The sequence below is a fragment of the Rattus norvegicus genome, chromosome 18 (genome assembly GCF_021556685.1).
Source record: "Rattus norvegicus strain SHRSP/BbbUtx chromosome 18, alternate assembly SHRSP_T2T, whole genome shotgun sequence".
NCBI lineage: Eukaryota > Metazoa > Chordata > Mammalia > Rodentia > Muridae > Rattus > Rattus norvegicus.
Genome location: NC_141551.1, coordinates 54,272,673 through 54,281,865, shown reverse-complemented (window position 1 = coordinate 54,281,865; position 9,193 = coordinate 54,272,673). Strand labels below are relative to the sequence as shown.

General features: G+C 41.9%; 1 pseudogene; it reads left to right on the top strand.

Moving 5' to 3' along the window:
• Positions 1 to 1,190: 1,190 nt before the first annotated feature.
• Positions 1,191 to 1,323, top strand: LOC120098373 (small nucleolar RNA SNORA48; annotated as a pseudogene).
• The last annotated feature ends 7,870 nt before the right edge of the window (positions 1,324 to 9,193 follow it).

Sequence of the window (9,193 nt, the reverse complement as noted above, 5' to 3'; positions counted from 1 at the left end):
ATAAGGAAGGCCAAGCAAGCAAAAGACAAGATAATCTACCACCTTCCATAGGTTCTTATCTGGGCTGCTACCAGAAGGCTCTTCCCGTAATCAGGATGGGTCTCCTTTCCTCAGTTAAGGCAAACAAGCCGCCTTCTTAGGGTAAGTTCCCTACTCAAGTGATTCCAATTGGAGGCAAAGCAACATTAACTCCAACCATGTGTTTATCATGCTATTATTACTTGGCAAATACCAATAAACATTTGCACTCAGCAGACAGGAGACTAAATGGCAATGTCCTCCATGATGTCTGGTGTCTTGTAAACCTAGTTACAGACTAGCGATGAGGTGAGAAAAACACAGTAACTTGACTAGACAGTTTCCTCTACGATCCTTAAAATCCCAACTCTGGAAGTATATTTTGGTTTTAAACAAATTATGGCAAAGCTATGATGATGTACGAAGAAACGATGAATAAATGAAACTCATATGCTCTTACAGTTGGCCCTGGTGGGGACTCCAAAGGTATAAGAGGTGAATAGGTGGCCCTAACATGACAATTGACCATGGTAAATGTCAGCAGGCAGCCACGACAGAGGTCCACTAGGAAGGAACGGTCAGAGCAGAGAGATCTTCAGACTCTCGCCGGATGAGTTTACCCATGATGCCTCACTACTCTTGTCACCAATGAAGATGTGGCTATTCCTAACAACCAGCCAAATTCAGACACACTGCTGAGGCCCTTTAATCTCTTCTCATGCTTGGGCTTTCTTGGCTACTCTCAATGTATAGAAATGGTGCCTATACTGGCTGGTTTTGTGTGTCAACTTGACACAAGCTGGAGTTATCACAGAAAAGGAGCCTCAGTTGTGGAAATGCCTTCATGAGACCCAGCTGTAAGGCATTTTCTCAACTAGCGGTCAAGGTGGGAGGACCCAGCCCATTGTGGGTGGTGCCATCCCTGAGCTGGTTGTCTTGGGTTCTATAAGAAAGCAAGCTGAGCAAGCCAGGGGAAGCAAGCCAGTAAGAAACATCCCTCCATGTCCTCTGCATCAGTTCCTGCTTCCTGACCTGCTTGAATTCCAGTCCTGACTTCCTTTGGTGATGAACAGCAATGTGAAAGTGTAAGCTGAGTAAACCCTTTCCTCCCCAACTTGCTTCATGGTCATGATGTTTGTGCAGGAATAGAAACCCTGACTAAGACAGTGCCCAACCCCAGGAATAGGCAAAAAGACACCTTATTGGTAGTCTTGTTCTTATATCAGTCTGGGGCAGAGCAGATGGCAGTCCTTTGTTCATCCTAGCTTGATGCCTGGATTGGTGTTTTATATCTAGGACTCATAAAAATCAAACTGAATCAAATCAAAATCAAATCAAATCTAGGCAGCACAGAAGGAGGAAGGCAGAGAGAGACCTGTGGACCACCAAGCCCCGCACAGACCTGCCCTTCAGTGGACTGTACAGGCAGACCATAGACACTTGCATGCTGACATACCGCACAGCATGGATGGAGGATGTAACCCAGGAACCTGCCAGCCACACAGCCAGCCTGCAGCTGGGGCCACCACAATGTCTGAGTATGTGGTGGTCAAATAGGACAGAAAGAGAAGTGGAACAGCTTGAGCACTTTGAAGAGAGGGAATCGGAGACTTGAGTGGAGAGAACTAACCTGTTGTGAGCAGCCAGCCCTGCCACCTGGAGCAGTGGGGAGGTCCCAGCGCAAGCTGCCATGGAAGGCCATATCTGAGTCTGGCTACTCGGTGGTAGGGGTTGGTGTTAATGTCCATGGCTCATATTACCACTAGAGAACATGGGGAGGTCCCTGGTGGTGACAGTCACCGCAGACCACTTGGATGTCCATGGGCCTCGTTGGATGTGTTCTCTGGAGAGCTGACCCAGTATCTTACCCAGGCAACACAGTAGAGCAGGCTATGATGGCAAAGGCACTGGTGAGCAGGAGAGCTGGCCCAGCCCCTCACATGCTGCAGCATTTGGGAGAGTGGGGCCAGGAGCCAGCATAGTAGAGGTGGCTCTGGAGGCATGGATGCCAGTGAGCCAGCCCTGAGGACAGGAGAGCTGACCCTGCCTCCTGACAATGGTGGCAATGGGTGGCCTAGCCAGAGCTCACCCTAGTGGGATAAGGGAGATCCTGTGGATTGACCAGCTCTGCTACCACCAAGATCCAGATACAAGGCTCTGAGATGGCCCACACCAAAATCTATATCAACTAAGAATGGTTGGGACTGTGACAGGACCAGTCCTATTGTTCCAAAGCTATAAGATCTCCATGACACAGGACAGCAGGATAACTGAGAGGAGTCGTGGTGAGGATCCAACATTGATGATGTCACGGAAGCCAGAGACCTAGAACCAGACCAACGACTCATTGCAATCAACTTTTGCAAGTGAAGATGTGTGGTCAGAGGGGTGTACTGTGGGACATACTGTGACTTGCTACAGCTTCCAGGATGAGATGGTTTCATGCTTTGTTGTTACTGTTGTTGTGTTTTATTTTGGGGGAGAGGTTGCGAGGGCAAAGGGTAGATATGAGGGGACAAGGAGATGAGCTGAACTAGGGTGCATGATGTGGAACTCACAAAGAATCAATAAAAAGCTTTAAAAAATAATAAAAGAACTGTGGATTTTTTTTTTGCAAAGGCAGATCAACAGTGGCTAGGCAGTCCAGTGCTGGATTGATGCTGCTTCCTCATTACCTACCAGTGTCTGACATTTGGAAGAAATAAACTCCTATCTGTTTTCACACCGTCAGAAGTAGTTTATAACTTAATGTAAGCATCCCGATAAAGGGGCCATTCCTCTGTGTCTATTCTCTTGGTAAAGAATGGAGGAAGTGAAGGATTACATTCACTTCCTTGGAAAATCCAATCCTTAGACCTGAGCATTTACAATCATGCTATTTTATTTCCTGTTATGGTGAGATGAAGCCATCTTAGTTGGTGCAGTCTCTGGATGAGAGTTCAGCCAATTATCTCCATTCGCAAATGGACTGAGAAAATAACCAGTGTTATGGATAAGAACTTGGTGAATTCTAATCCAGTGATGGTGGGTAGCTAACACCTGGAAAAGTGGAACGCTATGGTTGTCCATGTATTCTAGAAGTGCCTACCCCCTTCACTTGGCCCTTCTGGAAAAAGGTCTATGTGTTGATAAAGAGATGCAATTATAGATATTAATCTGGATACCCTTGTTTCACAAGAGCAGAAGAAAACCCATATTAGACCCAAGGGAGAAACTACCTCTACCCCAGGCATGGCTGGACTGGAAGATTTGTTATATTATGATGCAAACGGGCTGTAGAATTACTCTAGTCAGACTATTACTAGGAAATCTTCATAAAGAACACTGTGCAATGCCTTGATTATGAAAACACGTGCAATATCCACATTAAAAATGGGGATTCCACTGATCAGGGGTCACAGCAGTCAACCAGGGTTACTACTGAGAACCACAGTGACTTATGTGGGACAAAGATACACTCTAAGTACTTTAAAAAGTCAATTCAGACATAGAAAGAAGTCTGTTTAGAGATGTTGCCTATACCACATAAAAATGCTTGTTCTTTTATTAGATTTTTCTCAGCCTTCTGGGATTCACTTATATCGAGGAAAAACCACTTTAATAGAAAATGAATTTAAGGTTTAGAAATAGATTTGCCTCGACTTTTTTTCATTCACTTTTAATGAGGACAAAGGAAAGTGATAAATGCTGGCTTTTGAAAACAGGAGTGTGTTCTTGGTAGGTGAGAAGAATTTACCAAATTAGCCACATTAAAAATTGTAAAAACCCCATCTCTTTCTTTTCATCAGTATGATTAGTAAGTTTGGAGCAGTGTAGACTCATGTCCATACACTTGTGAATTAATGGACGTTTATATATGCATACATACATATACACCCCACGTACTTTAAATCAGATGATTTAAAGACTGGTGTAAACCTAAAACATTTGAAAGAAAAATATTTCCATAACTAGAACTTCTTACATTACTCCCATATAAATAATTAATTGGGATTTAATGTCATATATTTGAAATGTTACACCAAGTACCAGGGTCAGTTATTTATTGGAAAAGATGCTTAAAACTGTGTTATAGAAAATAAGGTCAAAATTTGTTCCATGCTGAAAAGTAGTTTGAAGACAAATGTCTCAGAACAAACATAGCCTGCAGGGCGCTTTCTATCCTTTTGGTCTTTGTTTTGTTTTATCAAGAGTACAATTTCCATCTCAAAATCTCATCTAGACTTAAAATATTATGGCCATGTTCCGGTTGCCCCTTCTCCTCCCCCATCTCTTCCGGTGGTATTGGAAACATATTCTTTGAATGAAATCACATTTTTCTTTGAATAACTCCTGAATTAATGAATATCAATGCAACCACTAAAAAGGCCAGCATGCTAGATGACATTCATGTATTTGCAGAGGAAATAACTTGAGAAATATATAGGATTTTTACTTAGGATGATAGCTTGAATCTCAATGGTTACTTGTGAATTAAAATCAAATTTTAAACTGCCCATTTCATTTTAATTTGCGTAACTTTGATAATTATAAGTTGAAAGCTTGACTTTTAGCTATAAATGAAGTCAGGGTACATAGCATATTAGCAAATAGCATAGGTGTGAATAATTAAGGAAATTGTCAAATGTATTTAACATTTGACACCAAGGACAAATAACTCACAGTTGAAAATGAGTTTCAAACTTCTCTCTCCCAGAATCTGATCACTTTAAAGTAATTCAGAGAATACATTTTATTCTCTGAAAACTTATGTTTAAGAAGAATACGCTTTCAGATGGAGTGGGTCGGGGACTATAGGAAAAGCTCCAAAGGAAATGTTGGCTTTTGTGAGTACACTAGGTCTTTCTTAACTTCAGTATAAAAACTCCCGTCACACGTCAAGGTTAAGTGTTTTAACGTGTGACTTCTACTATATCTCCGTGACTGTACTGAGAAGACAAGCTTTCATTTTGGTAAACAAAGATATTCACAGCATCTATGTCTTTGTCGTAAGAAGCCCTCGGCTTGCCCAGGATCTGATGAACAGCTTCTCCACAGTTTTAAGTTACAACTCAATTCTCGACTACTCATTCGGGTCACGCTCCCATTACTCTCTGTTACTGTGGAAATTGATGAACTATTCTACGCAAAGGAAGCCTTTCTGAGGAGCCCTGGAGGTTTTCAACTCTTTCTGTTCCCTCTCCTCATTTGGGCTGCTTTCTCCAGAAAGCTAATGAAGCTTTAAGAGAAAAGATTGAATTCCTTTGGTTTAAAACTTACAATTGTTGACCGAGAAGATAGCTCTTAAAACCATTACTGGGTTTTACCTTGAATTTCAAAAGACTTCTAAAGAAAATAATGATGAGCAGAAAGATTGGATGGGATGAAAATGCAGGGCTCGCACTCACCACACTTTCTTTCAGAACTATGAGGGGGAAAGTGAAATAATGAGAAAGATGGAAAGATCAAGAAGGGGAAGAAGTGGGAAGAGGAATCATTTAAAAGAAGGCTCTTTGAAACCCACATGAAAACGTACTATTTTATATAGTCATATAAAAGAGTTTAATCAAAGCTATCACACAGGCCAGTACTGTTCCCAGAAGCTGCCAAAACAAAACAAACAAAAAAGTAGAAAAAAAGAAACTTTCAGTTTCAAAGACAAACAGCCCAGGTTTAGGTAGAAAATATTTTCCCTTGAGTTGTTGGTCAGTCCTGTGTTTTGAAGTCATTGAAACTACGCAGGCCATGGGCATTGCTCTAGATTGAACAGCCTGTCAGCACTCAATAGTACGACACTATTGTGGAAGATGGCCATGGGACATGGTGACGTTAAATTGGTTCTGAAAAGCTTCTTCTCTGCTGGCTAGCTTTTATGACTGGAAAGTTATATGAAGGTTGTTGAGAAGAAAAATGTCATCAACAGTGTTATCCATCTATGAACCTTTTGAGCTAGGACAATGATCACATGGTAAGATATGCCTGAGAGAGCACTAGTGGTGTGGGCATCATAAGAGTAACCAACCACTTTCTGACTTGATTTAAGACCCGCGCCACAGGAGAAAGCTCGTACCTAGTACATGAATCTGGCCAAGATCGCAAAGCTTGTGGCCTTATAAGCACGAGGGGTAAACTTACTAGCATTTTACTAGTTGGACAATTATTAAACCACTCCTTAATTCTTATCTCTATACCAATAGATGACTGTAATTCTCAGACCCCCTCAGAGAAGTTTCTTTGCACAGTAGATAGTGGTTAATGCAGAAGCTCACAATTGCTCAAATGTAGAAAATAAATTTTTGTGGCATGCTCATGGTCATAAATGGAGATCAATATCATACCCCCTCTCCCTAAGATCCAAGAATCATTAAAGGAGAGATAACAGAAAGATTGTAAGAGCTAGAGATGGGAGGGGGTGGTGAAACAGTATCTTCTAGACATGGTAGTACCACTACATTCATGACCTTATAAAAATGGCTGTCTACCCAAGATGAAGGGCATCGAGCCAGTAACCATTCTAGCATGGAGAAATGAGTGTCTCATGAGTCCCAACATCTAACCCAGCAACTACTGGTAGTTTATGGCTTCTCGGGGATGGAGAGTCAATTTTCTTTAATGGGTGATGCCTCTGCTGGGATGCCCATGCTCCAGTGGATGGCCTCAAACCCATAAATATAAAGGAAGCATAAATTCACCTCAGTTAGTTATTTTAAAACAACAACGAAATAAAGACATGAAGTTGAGAGATTCTGGGAGGATCTGAAAGAAGTTGTTACAGGGAGGAGTGAAGACAAATGTGATTGAAATACAAAACCCTCATTCATAGAATTCTCAAAAATTACTTTTAAGAGAACAGAAATTTAATGACAAAAATCAAAGTACCATGACCCAGGAACTGAAAGCCCTTATTCTAGAGGTAGGAACAGGTGGGAGAATTTTATTAATTTTTGATGGCAGGATGTTAGTTTCTATGCACCCAGCTCATCTTCCTTTTGGACATTTTGAGCAACTGAATAGTTTAGATGAGAGTGAAAAGGTCAGAGTGTGGCAAATCTAGTTTGTCAGAATAGAAGCATCCTTTCTAGAGTGATGAAGGAGGCTTAGAAACCCTCGGGTACTCTCAAACTTTACAAATCCTGACAGTCCTGAAACTTACAAGACTTACAAGGCCTTGGCCATGAAAGCAATGAGGATTTGCCAGAGAGAGGAGACTCTGTGATCATTGAGCTGCCTGCAAACTGTACATGGAGCTTGAGAAATGCAGCTTTCCTAACTGCTGGCCTAGGATGGGGTGGGCTTTTTGATGATGCAGGTATCTTTGAGTTGACCATGCTCTGACATATAAGCTGTCACCCATACTCCTTTAGGAAATCCCATTAAGTTCATTGGATCACTATGACAGACATCAGTGGACTCATTCCTTAAATTCTGTCATTAGCTCTCTGTATGGGGTGAATAGAAATGTATTCACACACACACACCCCTAGGGAAAGTCAGAAGGCACATATTAAGACAATTACGTTAGACAATATTTTCTGATATGTAGAAAAATATTTTATAATACATTTCAAAACATAAGGTTGTCTTATTATTTACTTCGTTTGAGGAAGTACTGTGGCTTGAGTGTGAGGTTACTAAGACACTGCGATGAACTGGAGCTCTGTCTTAGAATGGGGATGTCTGGAGCCCTGGGGCCCATGGCCTTGCTGACTTATATTCCATGCAGTAGGAGGAACCAGCTCACCTGGGAGCTGATTAAAAGGTCACCTCTCCAGCCTGTCCTGAATTACTGAATCCAAACGTCCAGTCTAACAAGGTCCTTAAGGATTTTGTCAGGGAAGTAAATTTGAGAAGCTCTGGTCCGGGATCTGGAAGAGGGAAAAGGTATTGTTAACTCTGGACTTCAAAGTAAATCATGCCGGTAGGGATTATTAATGAAACAGAGGTAGGATAACGAATAGGGGTCTGGTTAGCACCCTCACGAAGAGAAGAGTGGGGAAAGGGAAGTGTGAAGGAGAAGCAGAAATGTGAATTGAAGCAAACAGAACAGACAACATGGCAGGCAATGTGCATTGAAACACAGATCTAAGCAAAGAGCTCCAAGCTCCCCACCCACTCTCCTGTAGGGCGGTGCTGGTGAGAGAACTCTGCTTTTTATTTTTTGAGACTATAACTACATTTCTTTCCCTTTTCTCCATCTAAACCCTCCCACAGACTCTTCCTTGATCTCTTTCAAATCCATGCCCTCTTATTTTATTAACTGTCATTGCACATATATGTATAAAAATGTCCTTTCTGTCCCTACCAGTTCAGAGGACGGAAAACCAGGAGTCTGCCACTGACTGACACCAACTATTGATTTTCCTCCTGACTTTGATTGCTGGTATTGAGGGGTTGGTTTTCTGACTTTTTTTAAAACTTTTTTTCTTGTGTGGGGAGGGGTTGAAGGTGGTAGAGACTGAAAAATATTAATATTTCTTTATCATCACTTGAGGAGGCGTAAAGCTGCTTTTGGCCAGTCACCATGAGTGTGTGTGTGTGTGTGTGTGTGTGTGTGTGTGTGTGTGTGCTAGTTCTCTCTACTGCACCGTGTCAAAACTACCCCAAGTGTAGAAGCTGAGACAGCACATGTTTATGGTGGTTTCTGATAAGCCAGGCTTGGTTCCTGGTTGGGGTCTTTAAATGGCTACTGTCACGGCTGTGGTATCAGAATTTTTGTTGGAAGCTAAGAGCTTTCTGTCTGAGCTCACTGACCTAGTTATTGCCAGGCATCGGCTCCTCGCACTCGGACTGAAACTTCAGATCCTTTCCTAAGTCTCCTCATAGCTTAGTTAACAATATGGCGGACTGTCCTGCAGTAAGTGAGGAAGGGGAGGGAACGGTGACAAACACCCTCTTCTTTAACCAAATCCCTAAACTCAGCAGCATCTATTTATAAAAGGCAGGTCCCCAAGTTGTAGTCCGTGCTGAAGTGCAGGGAATTTAGGCAGCATCATTCGAAAGGAATGTGGACTAGATTGCCGATATAGTTTTAAATGCCCCATAGTGCATATGAAATACTGGATTATATAATTGGTTTTATAACTGAGGAGAAAAATATCAATAGGGTGGAGTTATTACAATGAGAACTTGGAACCCCAAAGCACGAGACATACCACTTTAAATCAACACATTTTCTTCAGTAATTCAATTTTCTCCT